Source organism: Triticum urartu, chromosome 6A, assembly GCF_056163025.1.
Source record: "Triticum urartu cultivar PI428250 chromosome 6A, HENAU_Tu73, whole genome shotgun sequence".
Classification (NCBI taxonomy): domain Eukaryota; kingdom Viridiplantae; phylum Streptophyta; class Magnoliopsida; order Poales; family Poaceae; genus Triticum; species Triticum urartu.
Window position 1 is genome coordinate 575,073,594 of NC_141878.1, and position 16,130 is coordinate 575,089,723.

Genomic DNA, 16,130 nt, shown 5'->3' on the forward strand with positions numbered 1-16,130 from the left:
GCCGGGGGAGGGGCTCACAGCGCGCGCGGGCAATGTCGAGGCGACGGCGAGGGCGAGGTCGATCCAAAGGCGACGGTGACGGTGAAGCGAGGGGATCGGCGACCGGGACGGCGACGGGGGTGCCGCGGAGTCGACGGGGACGACGCGACGAGGACGGGGGCGGCGCGGAGTCGACGGGGACGGCGCGACAGGGGCGGCGACGGTGCGACGGGGGCGGCGGCAGAGAGAAGTGGGAGATGAGAAACTGAAATTTTTTGAAGTGTTTCTTATATAAGGGACACCTTTAGTACCGGTTGGAGCCACCAACCGGTACTAAAGGCCTGTTTTGGCCAGGCCAAGCGGGGGGGGGGGGGGAGCACCCCCCTTTAGTATCGGTTCCTGGCTCCAACCGGTACTAAAGGCCCCCCCTTTAGTACCGGTTGGTGCCACGACCCGGTACTAAAGGGGGTGCGCTGTCAGGCGAGGGGCGCAGAAGTTTAGTCCCACCTCGCTAGCCGAAGGGCGCTCACACCTGCTTATAAGCCCCGCCGCCGCTGTTGTCTCGAGCTCCTCTCTAAAGCAGGCCTTCTGGGCCTACCTCTGCTACTCTGCCCTGTGGGGCCTATTGGGCTTGCGGGCCTGCATCCTGGCCCAACAACACGTTGGGTTTCTAGTCGTATTCAGGCCGCTGTGGCCCGGTAGGTGGGCTTTTTTCATTTAGTTTTTTCTTTTCTGCTTTATTTATTTTGTTTTATTTATTTTTAGTTGTTTTTTGCTGTATTTAGAGTTTCTTTGTGAATATTTTTGATAGTTTTTAGAAACTTTCAGTTAGTGCCGGTAGTTTTTAAATTTGAATAGTTTAAATTTTGAATTATTTGAAATTTGTGTGAATCACTAGTTTGTGAATAACTTAACTTTAAAAATACATTTTCCAGTGATTCTTTTTTATTATGTTTAATATTAGTGTGTTTTATCATTATATTCAATTTGGTAATGCTTAAGTTATTTAAAAATGAAATGCCTTTGTAACGGATGAGTTTTCGTCCGAAACCCTGATACTTCGAAACAGATTGTCCATTTTGTACACGAAGTGCATCCAGTTTTTGCGGTAACCCTCTCTACTTTTTTGCACATGCTATGTGGGTGAAATTATGATACCATGCCAACTTTCATCCTTTTCTGAGTTCATTTGAAATGCTTTTCAATTTCAGGGTCATTTAGCTGAAAAAATCAATAAATGCATGAAAGAATTTGCTTGCACATAAAATTTCTTCGCGTTTCAAATGCCAAAACACATAACTAGCTACCCTAACTATTACAGAGATTCCCTCCTGGGTGTGAAACACAGAAGAAAGTGATGATAGCTAAGCCGATCACATCCCAGATCTTTGGGTGTGAAACTTTTTCTTCGCGTGTGCACCTTTGTGTCGTAGCCATGGAAAATCTTCATCATTTAACGGGATGCTCGGGTCAATATTCACTGTGAATGGAGCAATTTCATCAAACTTTTCATAATCTTCTGACTTGTCTGTCTTGTCATCCACTCCCACGATGTTTCTCTTCCCAGAAAGAACTATGTGCCGCTTTGACTCATCGTACGATGCATTCGCTTCCTTATCTTTTCTTTTTCTTGGCTTGGTAGACATGTCCTTCACATAGAAAACCTGTGCCACATCATTGGCTAGGACGAATGGTTCGTATGCATATGCAAGATTGTTGAGATCCACTGTTGCCATTCCGTACTGCGGGTCTTCCGTTACCCCGCCTCGTGTCATATTGACCCATTTGCACTGAAACAAAGGGACCTTCAAACCACGTCGATAGTCAAGTTCCCATATGTCCTGTATATAACCATAATATGTTTCCTTTCCCGTCTTGGTTTCTGCATCAAAGCGGACACCACTGTTTTGGTTGGTGCTCTTCTTATCTTGGGCGATCGTGTAAAATGTATTACCATTTATCTCGTACCCTTTGAAAGTCATTATATTCGAAGATGGTAACTGGGACAGCAAGTACAGGTCATCTTCAATAGAGGTGTCATGCATGGTACGTGCTTGCAACCATCTGGCGAAACTCCTGGTTTGTTCACGTGTAATCCAGTCATCAGACCGCTCCGGGTGTTTGGAGCGTAGCAAATTCTTGTGTTCATCCATATACGGAGCCACCAAGGCGGAATTCTGTAGAACTGTGTAGTGTGCTTCAGTGAGAGAATGTCCGTCCATACATATTATTTGTTCCCCTCCTAGCGTGCCTTTTCCATCCAGTCTGCCCTTATGCCGCGATTCAAGAACACCAATCGGCTTAAGGTCAGGAATAAAGTCAATACAAAACTCAATGACCTCCTCATTTTGATGGCCCTTGGAGATGCTTCCTTCTGGCCTAGCATGGTTATGAACATATTTCTTTAAGACTCCCATGAACCTCTCAAAGGGGAACATATTGTGTAGAAATACAGGACCCAAAACGTTAATCTCTTCGCATAGGTGAACTAGGACGTGCGTCATGATGTTGAAGAAGGATGGTGGGAACACCAACTCGAAACTGACAAGACATTGCACCAAATCATTCTGTAACCTTGGTATGATTTCTGGATCGATTACCTTCTGAGAGATTGCATTGAGAAATGCACATAGCTTCACAATGGCTAATCGAACGTTTTTCGGTAGAAGCCCCCTCAATGCAACCGGAAGCAGTTGCGTCATAATCACGTGGCAGTCATGAGACTTTAGGTTCTGGAACTTTTTCTCTGCCATGTTTATTATTCCCTTTATATTCGACGAGAAGCCAGACGGTACCTTAATACTGAGCAGGCATTCAAAGAAGATTTTCTTCTCTTCTTTGGTAAGAGCGTAGCTTGCATGACCCTGATGTATGCCGTCTTTTCCGTGCATACGTTGCTGGTCCTCCCGTGCCTCAGGTGTATCTTTTGTCTTCCCATACACGGCCAAGAAGCCAAGCAGGGTCACACAAAGATTCTTTGTCACGTGCATCACGTCGATTGCGGAGCGGACCTCGAGGTCTTTCCAATAGGGCAGGTCCCAAAATATAGATTTCTTCTTCCACATGGGTGCGCGTCCGTCAGCCTCATTCGGAACAGGTTGTCCACCAGGACCCTTTCCAAAGACCACCTTCAAATCCTTGACCATATCATCTACATCAGCACCAGTACGGTGGTGAGGCTTCGTCCGGTGATCTGCCTCACCTTTGAAATGCTTGCCTTTCTTTCTTACGGGATGCCTGCTCGGAAGAAATCGACGATGTCCCAGGTACACATTCTTCTTACAATTAGCCAAATATATACTGTCGGTATCGTCCAAACAGTGCGTGCATGCGCGGTATCCCTTGTTTGTCTGTCCTGAAAGGTTACTGAGAGCAGGCCAATCATTGATGGTCACGAACAACAACGCCTTCAGGTCAAATTCTTCCCCCATGTGCTCATCCCACGCACGTACACCTGTTCCATTCCATAGTTGTAAGAGTTCTTCAACTAATGGCCTTAGGTACACATCAATGTCGTTGCCAGGTTGCTTAGGGCCTTGGATGAGCACTGGCATCATAATGAACTTCCGCTTCATGCACAACCAAGGAGGAAGGTTATACAAACATAGAGTCACAGGCCAGGTGCTATGGTTGCTGCTCTGCTCCCCAAAAGGATTAATGCCATCTGCGCTTAGACCAAACCATACGCTCCTTGCGTCATCTGCAAACTCCTTCCCGTACTTTCTTTCGATTTTTCTCCACTGCGACCCGTCAGCGGGTACTCTCAACTTTCCGTCTTTCTTACGGTCTTCTCTGTGCCATCGCATCGCCTTGGCATGCTCTTTGTTTTGGAACAAATGTTTCAACCGTGGTATTATAGGAGCATACCACATCACCTTGGCAGGAATCTTCTTCCTGGGGCGCCGGCCCTCGACATCACCAGGGTCATCGCGGCAGATCTTATAGCGCAATGCACCACATACCGGTCAAGCGTTCAAATCCTCGTACTCACCGCGGTAGAGGATGCAATCATTAGGGCATGCATGTATCTTCTGCACCTCTAACCCTAGAGGGCAGACAACCTTCTTTGCTTCGTACGTACTCTCGGGCAATTCGTTGTCCTTTGGAAGCATATCCTTTATCATTACCAGCAACTTTCCAAATCCCTTGTCAGATACACCATTCTCTGCCTTCCATTGCAGCAATTCCAGTGTGGTGCCCAGCTTTTTCTTGTCACCTACGCAATTCAGGTACAACAATTTTTTGTGATCCTCTAACATGCGCTGCAACTTCTTCTTCTCCAAATCACTTGCGCAGTTTCTCTTTGCATCGGCAATGGCCCGACCTAGATCATCAACGGGCTCATCCGATGCCTCTTCTTCAGCTTCTTCCCGCATTGCCGGCTCAGCTTCTTCCCGCATTACCGGCTCAGCTTCTTCCCCCATTGTTGTATCATCGTATTCAGGGAACCCATGGCCAGGATAGCTGTCATCGTCCTCTTCTTCTTCATTGCCTTCCATCATAACCCCTCTTTCTCCGTGCTTGGTCCAAACATTATAATGGGGCATGAAACCGGTCTTAAACAGGTGGACGTGAATGGTTCTTGACGTAGAGTAATTGTGACCATTCTTATAGCAAGCACATGGACAAGGCATAAAACCATCCGCCCGCTTGTTTGCCTCAGCTGCAAGCAGAAAAGTACGCACGCCCTCAACGAACTGGGGAGAGCATCGCTCATCGTACATCCATTGCCGGCTCATCTTCATTACACAACACCGAATAGACCAAATTAATACAAGTTCATACATAAAGTTCATACAACACTTAAATGCAACAAACAAATAACTCTCTAGCTAAAGCATTTAAATGCAACAACAAATACGATCAAGATCGCAACTAAGGTAACAATGGATCCAACAGCATAACGATACCAAGCCTCACTATCGATGGCATATTTTCTAATCTTTCTAATCTTCAAGCGCATTTTCTCCATCTTGATCTTGTGATCATCGACGACATCGGCAACATGCAACTCCAATTCCATCTTCTCCCCCTCAATTCTTTTCAATTTTTCTTTCAAGTACTCGTTTTCTCTTTCAACTAAATTTAACCTCTCGGCAATAGGGTCGGTTGGAATTTCAGGTTCAGATACCTCCTAGAAAAAATTTCTATGTCAACTTGATGGGCATAATTTGTCATAAACACGAAATGCAACTAGTTTTAAAAGAGAATATACATACCACATCCGAATCATAACAAGGACTAGGGCCGACGGGGACGGATATCAAAACCATGGCACTATATGTATAACAAACAACGTACGGGTAAGATAATTATACGAGTAACTATATATCCAAATCAGACACATCAATTTTTATATAAAATTTCATGAACAAGAGGCTCACCACAAGGTGGTGCCGGCGACGGGACGGTGCGGGTGATCGACGGTGGCTACGATGGAGATTTAGAAGGCACTAAGTAAACCACACCTACATATGCAAACTAAGTGTTATTTTTGACCTCAAATTGCATATAAATCAAATACTAGCACATACATATATATATCCTCCCAAATTACTAAACTCACAAATTAATCACTATATAAACCAATGCAAGAGCTAATCTAGCAATGAGAGATGAAAGGACAAAGTTGCTAACCTTTGTGATCATTTGAATGGATGAGGGCCTTCAAATCTTGACAAATTTTGGGCAAATTTTGTGATGAACTCGAGAGGAAGAAGGGAAGAATAGAGGAGAGGGCCAGAGAGGGGAAAGGGGGAAGAACGGAGTGCTGGTGGACGAAGGGTTTATATAGTACGACCTTTAGTACCGGTTCGTGCCAAGAACCGGTACTAAAGGGGCTGGAGGGGCGCCTGTCTGACAACATCCTGCCACCACTCTCATTAGTACCGGTTCGTGGCACGAACCGGTGCTAAAGGTTTGCCACGAACCGGTACTAATGAAAGCGGCCCGGCTAGCCGTTGGAACCGGCACTAATGTATACATTAGTGCCGGCTCAAATACAAACCGGCACTAATGTGCTTCACGATTGACCCTTTTTCTACTAGTGTTGGAGATCTATTCGATGTAATACTTTTTTGCGGTGTGTTTGCCGACATCCAATGAATTGTGGATTTATGATTAGCTTATCTATGAATATTATTTGAATCTCCTCTGAATTCTTTTATGCATGATTTGATATCTTTGTAATTCTCTTCGAACTATCGGTTTGGTTTGGCCAACTAGATTGTTTCTTCTTGCAATGGGAGAAGTGCTTATCTTTGGGTTCAATCTTGCGGTGACCTTTCCCAGTGATAGTAGGGGCAGCAAGGCACATATTGTATTGTTGCCATCAAGGATAAAAAAAATGGGGTTTTCATCATGTTGCTTGAGTTAATTCCTCTACATCATGTCATCTTACTTAATGCATTACTCCGTTCTTTATGAACTTAATACTCTATATGCATGCTGGATAGCAATCGATGTGTGGAGTAATAGTACTAGATGTAGAATTGTTTCGGTCTACTTGACATGGACGTGATGCCTATATTCATGATCATTGCCTTAGATATCGTCATAACTTTGCGCTTTTCTATCAATTGCTCGGCAGTAATTTGTTCACCCACCGTAATATTTTCTATCTTGAGAGAAGCCTCTAGTGAAACCTATGCCCCCCGGGTCTATTTTCCATCATATAAGTTTTCGATCTACTATTTCGCAATATTTTACTTTCCAATCTATAAACCAAAAATACTAAAAATATTTACTTTATCGTTTATCTATCTCTATCAGATCTCACTTTTGCAAGTAACCCTGAAGGGATTGACAACCCCTTTATCGCATTGGGTGCAAGTTATTTGATTGTTTGTGCAGGTATTCGGTGACTTCTGCTTTGTCTCCTACTGGATTGATACCTTGGTTCTCAATGTTGGAAATATGCCCTAGAGGCAATAATAAAATAGTTATTATTATATTTCCTTGTTCATGATAACTGTCTATTGTTCATGCTATAATTGTATTAACCAGAAATCATAATACATGTGTGAATACATAGATCACAACATGTCCCTAGTGAGCCTCTAGTTGACTAGCTCATTGATCAATAGATGGTTGTGGTTTCCTGGCCATGGACATTGGATGTCGTTGATAACGGGATCACATCATTCGGAGAATTATGTGATGGACAAGACCCAATCCTAAGCATAGCACAAGATCGTGTAGTTCGTTTGCTAGAGCTTTTCTAATGTCAAGTATCATTCCCTTCAACCATGAGATTGTGCAACTCCCGAATACCGTAGGAATGCTTTGGGTGTATCAAACGTCACAACGTAACTGGGTGGCTATAAAGGTGCACTACAGATATCTCCGAAAGTGTCTGTTGAGTTGGCACGAATCCTGACTGGGATTTGTCACTCCGTATGACGGAGAGGTGTCTCTGGGCCCACTCGGTAATGCATCATCATAACGAGCTCAATGTGACTAAGGACTTAGCCACGGGATCATGCGTTACGGAACGAGTAAAGAGACTTGCCGGTAATGAGATTGAACAAGGTATAGGGATACCGGCGATCGAATCTTGGGCAAGTAACATACCGATGGACAAAGGGAATTGTATACGGGATTGATTGAATCCCCGACATCGTGGTTCATCCAATGAGATCATAGTGGAACATGTGGGAGCCAATATGGGTATCCAGATCCCACTATTGGTTATTGGCCGGAGAGGTGTCTCGGTCATGTCTACATGGTTCCCGAAGCCGTAGGGTCTACACACTTAAGGTTCGGTGACGCTAGAGTTGTTATGGGAAATTGTATGTGGTTACCGAAGGTTGTTCGGAGTCCCAGATGAGATCCCAGACGTCACGAGGAGTTCTAGAATGGTCCAGAGGTGAATATTTATATATGGGAAGTCCAGTTTCAGTTGTCGGAATGGTTTCGGGGGTTATCGGTATTATACCGGGACCACCGAAAGGTGTCCGGGGGTCCACCGGGTGGGGCCACCTGCCTCGGACGACTTAATGGGATGAATATGAGAGGGAACCAGCCCCTAGTGGGCTTGTGCGCCCCCAAGGGCCCAAGGCGCCTAGGGTTGGAAACCCTAGGGGGAGGGGGCGCCTCCCACTTGCTTGGGGGGCAAGTTTCCCCATCCTGGCCACCGCCCCCCCTCTAGATGCATCTAGGGGGCTGCCCCCTCTTCCCTTCCCCCTATAAATAGTGGGGGGTGGGAGGGCAGCCGCACCCCTTCCCCAGGCACAGCCCCTCCCTCCTCCAACACCTCTTCCTCCTCCGTAGTGCTTGGCGAAGCCCTGCCGGAGAACCGCAAGCTCCACCACCACGCCGTCATGCTGCCGGAGCTCTCCCTCAACTTCTTCTCTCCCCGTTCTGGACCAAGAAGGAGGAGACGTCCCTGGTCTGTACGTGTGTTGAACGCGGAGGCGCCGTCCGTTTGGTGCTTGGATCAGATCTTCCATGATTTGAATCGCTACGAGTAGTCACTACAAGAAATATGTCAACTAGTGACCTTCTGTCAGTGACCCTGGAAGAAATGGTCATAGATCTATGACCATTTCAAACCAATTGGTCAAAAGCTGTTCGGGGGGCTCCAAACCCTAAACCATTGCGACCATTTTGGCCAGAAAGGTCGTAATTTCCTTACATGAAATGGTCATAAAGCAAACAGCGCTAGTCCGCTGCCTTATTTCTAGTTGTTAACGACCAATATAGATGGTCATAGCCTTCTAAATTGTGGTGGGTTGCTATGACTAGGCGCCACCTCATCAGTTTTGCCTATGTGTCATGTCCATGTGGCAGTTTTTGCCCTAGGTTGTGAAGCAACCTATATTTCTCTCATTCCCAAAATTCCCAAAAAAATCTCACAAATTCTTTGGGTCATATCTTCGTCAAATATGTAAAAACCTTCCTTGGCTAGTTCAAAAATAATTCAAAAATATTCATTTTCCTATTCTGTTCAAAACAACAGTTTGTGAAGGAAGTACCACTTTGGCATATCCAAATAGTATCTATTTTCTACAGTGCTTTCCTATGCGCAAATAACCATCCTCCACCAAATGCCAGCTCAATCCATTCATTATTTTGAGCCCAGCTTCAACATTCGTATTTATGTCCAGTGTGGTAGTTTGCAAAGCAAATACCACCTAGGCTCCTCCTTTTGAGCTGAAAATTTGTGAAGACGGTCTTCTTAGTAACTGATCATCCTCAGCCAAAACTCACGCCCATTAACCATGTACATTTCCCGTACCGCTAGTCAAACACTTGGCTGCTAATTCATGTTTAAGCATCGATCGGTCTCCTCGTGAGAATCTTATGTTGTAATTTTCTTCCTAGCACCTAACTGGGGAGTGCCCAACCCACTAGACATGCCTAGGCCACCCAGAACACATGGCAATGCCACGGTCACGCGGTGACCACGCGGCGGGCATGCGACTTTACGCGCTCTAGAGTTGGGGCCCTCGGCCACCGCCCAAACCTCGATGTATCGCCACCAAACCATGTATTTATGATTAAATAGGTACTTATGTAACTAGAAATGATTTTTGGAAAAAATAAATAGCAAACTATGAGGCAGCTGCAGTTCAAATTTGACCCACTTCCAACTGAATCGGCAGAAATTTGTCTTTTTCACGAGAGGTGGATCAAAACTTTTTACACCCAACCATTTTATCAATTGTGTATTAAATATGTCCTAGTATTTTATAAAGTTGATTTGGTCCAATTTTGCAGCCATTATTTGGGAGGTCCTTCACAGAAAAACCTCCTTTTGGGCACTCAAAAAATGGAAAATGGTTTTTTAGTCTAAAGAAAATGAAAACTTCCTTAGGCAACATTGTTTGACATTCCAATATGCACCCTTGTGCATAATATGAGATCATTTGAACAAACTATGCCATGGATGTGGCCGTAAGATTGATCATTTGGCTTGAAAGCCATTGATCTCCACACGTGATAGCTCATTTCTGAGAACACTTTTTTAAAATAATTTCCATATTACAAGTTTGTTATTTTTCCTGGGAACTTTGCCACATATAATGACACAATGTGAAGGTTTCACAATTTTTGAATTTTTTATGCCCGTTTTAAAATGCGGTCAAAACGGCGGGAATGACCATTCCTAGCTAGTGGTTGAATCTTGGAATTTTTTTGGTGTTTCTCTGATTAAATGGATACTTGTGTACCTAGAAATGATTTTTGGAAAAAATAAAGAGCAAACTATGAGGCAGTTGCAGTTCAAATTTGACCCGCTTCCAGCTGAATCGGCAGAAATTTGTCTTTTTCACGAGAGGTGGATCAAAACTTTTTACACCCAACCATTTGATGAATTGTCCATTAAATATGGCCTAGTATTTTAGAAAAATGATTTGGTCTAATTTTGCAACAATTATTTGGGAGGTCCTTCACAAAAAACCTCCTTTTGGGCACTCGAAAAATGGAAAATGGTTTTTTCGTCCAAAAGAAAATGAAAACTTCCTTAGGCAACATTGTTTGCCATTCCAAGATGCATCCTCGTAGATGTATAATCACACAATGCGAAGGTTTTTCATTTTTTTGTGAATTTCCTATGCTGATTTCAAAATGTGATCAAATTTGCCCGCATGACCCTTCTTAGTTAGGTGGTTAATAATGCAAAACTATTGGTTTGTCCATGATGAAATAGCTACTTTTGTATCTAAAAATGATTTTTTTAGAAAATAAATAGCAAACTATTAGATACCTGTAGTTCAAATTTGACTCGTTTCTTGCCGAATTGGCTGTTTCTCAAAATACCTAGAAAGATAGGAAATGCAATCAAATTGATGATCATCGATGAAAGGTGGTCTAACTTAAGTGAAAATTTTAGTGAAAATATTTTGCAAAATATTTTTGGTAGCTGCCTCACAAACCTCCCTTATTTTTAACACTAAGAAGAGGAAATTTTAGTAACTCATTTTCGATCCAATCAGGACGCAGCACACGGATCACCCCACTGTATTCGATCTGAGCCGTCCGCCTCCTACTGATCCAGCGTCTCTCCCTTCCTCCCTCGACCCCCTCCTTCCCGAGAAACCCTAGGTCAAGCGCTGCCATCTCCCTCTCCCCGATCCAGACCCCTCCCCCGCCGCCCCTATCCCCGATCCAGATCCGTCCTCCTCCGATGCCCTCCCCTCCGCTCCATCCTCCCCTTGGACAAGATCCGGCGCGCACGTCCCACACATCGACCGTGCCCTCCCACCCACACATCACCGCCGCCACCCACCGTCCCGTCTGACCACGCCGCCACCACCCACTGCCCCGTCTGAGCTCGTCACCGTTCTCCGCTCCCGGTCTCATCCCCCCACACCCGCTGCCCCCTCCCTCTCCTCCTCCCATCAGAAGAGAAGAGGGATCTCATGCGGATCACAGCAGGGCGTCGATCTGGACTTCCATCTGCACGAGGGGACGCGTGGAGCAGGAGGGGCGGCCATGGCGCCGGCAAAAGATGGCCGCCTGCTCCGTCCGCACCCAACCTCGCGAGCGGCCGTGTGCGAGGGGACGGCGGCCAGATGCAACGAATTTGCACCGTCGCCATGGGCCGTGCCATGGAGCTCAAGACGCCCACGCTAACAGGCATCACCAACTCGACTCGATGCTCGTTTCGATTTGGTACGCTGCTAGACTTGGTTCCCATCCCTGATGCCTCTCGCTTGTTTCAATTTGGTAATTAAAATTGCAGCTCTCTTGCTTCTGATTGTTCATGTGTTATACCGGTCACTCCGTTAGTTAGGCACACCAACAGTGCTAGGGTTCATACTTCATATGGATGTGCCTAGCCAGCCAACATTATGTGGGTTCAAAACTAACAGTGAGGTTTTTCGGCCAGTAGGGCAAAACGGCGTTGATTTTGTGTAGTTTCGTTAGTCTATGAGTATGACGCCGATGTCCTCAAGTGCTTTGCGTGATTGACGGCAGTTTTGAGTGGAAGATATAATGAATTTGACTGGTAACAGGATGTCTCTTATTATTGGTGCGAGTCATTCCATGAATTCTTTGCTGTTAGCTCGTAGCTGCATTCCTTGAGTTGGTATGAAGTGGAAAATGCATGCTATACTTAGGATTTCAGCATATCTATGTCTCAACAATTAGCTAATTCTACTTTGTTGGAGATGCACCTTTCATGATTGTTCATCTGGATAGTAATCTGCTTTGTCTGTGGCTTCTTTGCTAGTGGTACCATGCCCTATTGGTCTAGTTTCAGGTTTCATGACAGATTCGTTTTGTACTACTTATTTCTCATAATCAGTTGGAAGCATACCATTTTGTAAGGAAGCTAGTAGAACAGTTTGTATGTTACTTCTTTGCTGGTAGTGGATGATTCCTTTCCATGTCATATTGGTTTGACTTCCCGTTGGATAACCAACTCGCTCTACTGCCGTGCTCGCTGCTGCTATTTAGATTGAGAGAGAGGGGTGCTGATTAGTGTAGTTTGTGATTGAGAGAATGCTTGCTGCTGCTATTTGTGCTTACTGATTGATTATACAGTGATTGACATGCTGCTATTTCTACTTGTTGATGTTATTGTTGCCATCCGATGCATATTGTTGTGATCCGTAGCTTACTGCTTTGCCTGCAGGTGTCGTGCTGGCGACCGGGTTCGGAGCGCTCGGATCGAAGGTGGCCGAGCACTGGTACGAGGTCTACAAGATGGACAAGATGGGGGCCAACCTCTGGTTCATCTACTAGTGGGAGGACAAGGTTTCTTCTGGCTCTGAATGTTAGGATGGTCAATGTAATAGTCCAGTCTGTAGTGTAAGGTTTTGGATTGGAAACTCAGTGTGAAGTCTGGCTCTTAGGCTTGCTTTTGCTGCCATTTTTTATTAATGAATGCATTACCTTTTTCTGATTGATACAAAATGTCATCTTATCTCTAGCGCAATGGGAGTTAAAATGTTTGTTCAGACAATATAGTTTATGCTATGATAATCACTGTATTGTTTGTAGTATGGAATTTGCATTCTGTAATGGGACTGAAGTTTAGCTCTTTGGCTTGCTTTTTCTGTGCCCTAGAGACGAATACAGCAGCCCTAGAATAATACCTGCCTCTTTATTAGCACTTCCAAGTAAGCGCCGCTCTCACTGTTGCCATCTACTATGTGTAATTAGGAGTAGGACATGGTCCTCTTGCTTGTGCTACACAAGGATTTGTACTGCATTGTTGCTGAAACTGCTGAAACATGATGCTGTGATTGCCAAATTTTTTTGTCTTAATGCCCATCTGTTGTTATTTGCTTGGGGTGTTTTTCATTAAAATACAAACAGTGGCTGTTCTGAAATTCAAGCTATTGAAGAATGATGATACAATACTTTTTTAAACAGTGGGCTGTGGCTTAGTGTAATTGATGTACTAGTGCACTGCCTGGCGTAAAATTATACCAGTACACTTAGATATGCAATGAAATGCTTCTAGTATCTTACACATGTATATTTGACATGAATGTGTATTGCTTGGCTTAAAGTTGCAGCAACCATGTTTTCTGAATAACTATAGTTGCTTTCAAAATCTGCAATTTATTGGCGATGTTACCTTATTATTTGCTCTCTTTAATTGTTTTTGTAGGTCCATGACATCTCGCTGAACCACTACACCTGGCTTGCTCGCCGGCGCGCGCGTGCGTGCGTCGATGCACGGCGCTTCGTCGAGCTGGCCGCACTGCGGCAATCCCCGGAGCTGGAGCGGGAGGAGGCGACGAGATGCTGCTGCTGCGGTTGCGTCCTCGGAGGCAGCAGCTGCCCCTCGCCGACCTTACCAACCTTCGGCGTCCGCCATGAGCTCTGCGCATGACCCCTTCTACATCGTTCGGGAGGAGATCCAGGGCTTGGTAATCCCCCCATCCCCATCCGCCCTCCCTCCCCTGCGCCCCTTTCTCTTCCTCTAGTTGCAAATTTTCATATGATGCAGCTATTTATTTGGCTGCGCCGTGGCGTACTGTCAGCTGAAAACTGCTTCTGTATTTTCTACTCCAGTACTATGGCTGAGGCAGTGACCAGCTTGTCTTATGCAATTCTTCTTGTTGCAGTTCAGTTTTATGTGTTCTTAACTGTTAGTACAAGACATCAAGTGCATGGCTGCTAGTTTGCTTACTAGCTCTGTTCTATTGGGATATGTATATATATATGTGTGGATTTTAAGCATGGTTCCTGTATATGTGATAAGTGCATACCACTACAACTCCTCTTTGTCTTGTATTATAAGGCCATTTGATTGAATGCTTGAAAATATGAGTCGCTAAAGTGAATGTGCTTCTAAGTCTCATGTAATATGCAAAGAACAAATTGAAACCATGTTCTTTAATATTAAAGGGTCTGATTGATATCAGTCCTTCTTTTGGCAGATATATTATGTATCCTGACTTGTTATTTTCTTCTCTAGCAAATTGTAGACATGAATCTCTAGTTGACCTATTCCTTCGTAGACATATATCGGTCCTATTACATTTTTAACTTGCTCCAAGTTCTATGATATGTGAGTTCCTTCTATTGCTGCAAGTAGTGACACAATATGCCGTGTGCAGCGGGCTCCACATCCAAGTCCTGGCCGTCCTCCGCAGCAAGGAGCTAGGCCAAGGGAGCAAACAGCGCCACTGGTTCCTTCAAGGATGTGTGCTGCTGGTCGAGTCTTGTGGAGAAGCAAGGCGAATCGGGCATTGTCTCAATTGTTCCGCTGTGGTAAGAACAAAACACCACTCTCACTTGATGTTCATGTATTACTACAGCAAAACATTCTTACATGGTGATTGTTAGCGACACAACAATTATCTCGCATAATAGTGTCATTCTCTTCGTAGTTAACAAATGCATCTTGTCCAACCGATTAAACTGGACCCAACTTGTACAATAAAGTGAACTAAATGCTGTCACATTCTGTACATGTTACTTTCTATTTGGTGTCTGGTAATGATATCTGCGGAAATTCTACTTTGTAAAGAATAAACAATGTGTTATGGATCACAAGCTAATTTTTGTTGACATGAATTTGTTATGCTCCTTATTTTGACTTGGTTTCACCCACGTTGCTTTCCAAAACATGAGATTGATGAGTGTTTCTTGTAGGCAACATTGATTTAGGATTGGTTTAAGATTTTGTGAGTATGCCAAGGTTCTGCGAATATGCATTGGAAACATCTAGTGTTTTGATATAATTGGTCTCTAAAACATCTAGTCATTAATTTGAAGTTGTTTGAATCTGTTGCTTTATCATACATTCGATCCATAAATCTGCATTTCTGTGAAATTTTGTTAAATATATATTTACTAGATTGTCTATACACTAAACCTGGAGGTTTGAATATCTACTCCAGGAATGAAAATGGTACTCTAATGCCTTTGTGTTCACCCTTTTACAGGAGCTCCAAGCCTAGGAAATTTCAAGTTCGAAGCGGCGTGTAGCCCTACGCAGCAAAGATTTGTTCTGTTTGACTGTAATAAACTGTAAATATTATAGTACTATAATAGTAGGCATATCTGGGTTGTAATAGACTATGCACAGATTGTAATAGACTATGTACAGGAGCTCCAGGCCTAAGAAACTCTACATTTTTCTGTTCTATTTAAAATATTGATTATTTGTGTGATTTGAAGACGTGTGAAATGGAAACCTGATTAGTGGGCCCATTTGTGAAAATAATCTAAACAATGCTCACATTTTTGACACGTGGGACCAATATAGGAGATTATGACAAGTGGGACCCATCTGACTTGTGGGACCAGATTGAAAAATATAGACTGAAAAACTAAAAAAGTCATGGCCCAAAATAAAAAAGGCCAAATTGTTGGGCTAGGCCCATGTAGCTAGAGAAAATACACAGAAAAAATATACAGTAAAAAGGCTGAATTAATGGGCTCAACCCATATAAACACAGAATTGGACCGGGCTGATTCTTGTGCCACATTAGATTGCCACGTCGGATGCCTACGTGTCCTGGGGAGGCTTCTAGTGACCAAAACAAAACAGTAGGCATATTTTGGTCGTAAACTTCCACGACCTTCTCACAGAGAAGGTCGTTAATTTCAGTTTACGATCACCAGCTTTTGACCTTCTGTTTTTGGTCAAAAAAAGGTCGCAAATGAAAAACAATGACCTTTCAATGACCAATAGTCAAGGTCACAAGTTGACATATTTCTTGTAGTGACGACTCCATCAA

General features: G+C 44.1%; 1 long non-coding RNA gene and 1 pseudogene across 1 annotated transcript; one reads left to right on the forward strand and one right to left on the reverse strand.

The window, feature by feature from the left end:
• Nucleotides 1-1,352: 1,352 nt before the first annotated feature.
• LOC147966517 (uncharacterized) lies at nt 1,353-5,053 on the reverse strand (annotated as a pseudogene).
• Nucleotides 5,054-11,034: 5,981 nt separating this feature from the next.
• LOC125515237 (uncharacterized) lies at nt 11,035-15,542 on the forward strand. Its single transcript, XR_007286890.2, has 5 exons — nt 11,035-11,595; nt 12,563-12,684; nt 13,547-13,808; nt 14,502-14,655; nt 15,333-15,542. It is a non-coding gene; the product is annotated as an uncharacterized LOC125515237 (long non-coding RNA).
• Nucleotides 15,543-16,130: the final 588 nt, after the last annotated feature.